The sequence below is a fragment of the Lagenorhynchus albirostris genome, chromosome 19 (assembly GCF_949774975.1).
Source record: "Lagenorhynchus albirostris chromosome 19, mLagAlb1.1, whole genome shotgun sequence".
NCBI classification, from domain to species: domain Eukaryota; kingdom Metazoa; phylum Chordata; class Mammalia; order Artiodactyla; family Delphinidae; genus Lagenorhynchus; species Lagenorhynchus albirostris.
In genome coordinates this window covers 33744959-33746269 of record NC_083113.1, presented here as the reverse complement: position 1 = coordinate 33746269, position 1311 = coordinate 33744959, and positions in this window count along the sequence as shown.

Sequence of the window (1311 nt, the reverse complement as noted above, 5' to 3'; positions counted from 1 at the left end):
TATTGGGATATCCTTTTTTAATAAAGTGCTGACCGAGTCTTTTATCCATTTTTCTTTTGTATCATCTGCTTTTTTTTCCTTATTGTTTTGTAGAAGTTCTTTATATAGTTTGCATACAAGTCTTCTGCTGGCCATACAGATTGCAAGTATCTTTTCCTGATCTGTGGCTTCCTCTTCATTTTCTTAATGGTGTCTGATGAAGGGACATTCTTAATTTTAAAGCATTGCTTTCTAAAGTGATCTTTAAAAGATTTGTTTACAGTGTTATTTTAACATTTGCAGTTGTGAAGTCATATCCCCAGGAAAAATTATGGCATTTGTGTTAAATGCCTTTGCCTCCTTTTCCCCCTCTAACCAATTTTGTTGGGTGTCCGCCATAAACATCCCAAATTAGAATTCACTGAGGTCATTTCAGGCTATTGTATCTTCCGCAAGTAGTACTTCCTTGTTTAAAATAAAGGAATCAGAAAGCATCAGGTAATGGGAATTTGTATATACAGTAAAGGGAACTCCCTCTTTTCTGAGAGATTTTTTTGGAGGAAAAAAAGTTGCCTAATATCCAGGCATAGCCAGTCTATGTAGAAGTAGTCTCTGTTCCAATGCTGTAATAGAAAAATATTGGAAATACCTGCACATCCTAATTGTGGCATATTCATTCAGTGGAATACTAAATAGCTATTCAACAAAGACGGTGAATTTATGCATAAGAATGTAGACTTAAGATGGAAAAAAAAGCTGGGAGTGGAACAGCATGTGCATTAAACTGTGCACACATCTCTTCTTGAATATGCAGTCTGCATGGAAGGAATCACACTAGTGGTAGGAAGGGGATGGGGGTGCAGGAGTGGAAGGGAGCGTTATATTCTTTTGCAAATCATTTGGGGCATTCAAAATATTTTTCAACCTGTGTGCATTTATTATTTATCCCCCAAAAGTAATTTAAAAATTGAAAAATACAAAATATAAGAATTTGAAAGGGAATAAAATTTTTCATCCTAAAAAATGTATGCAATCACTTTGAGTCCTGAATGGTTCCCTTCAAAGCTGTCAAAACTTCTCCCTACAACCTCTACTGTTGGGGTAAGGACCAAGGTGAGGGCTAAACACTGGGGTGTCTCCTTTTGGGGCTGTACTCTCAGCAGTGTGGGACCCACCTATGGCCAACTCTCAGGGCTAACGTCTCTGTGAGGCATAGCAGGTGCAGTGCCTGAGGTCCACAAGAGTTCTAGCGGTGCATAGAAATGTTGGAATTGATTTAAAACAGTAGAAAAAGAATACAATCATGCCTGGATTATATTTGTCTTTATACCA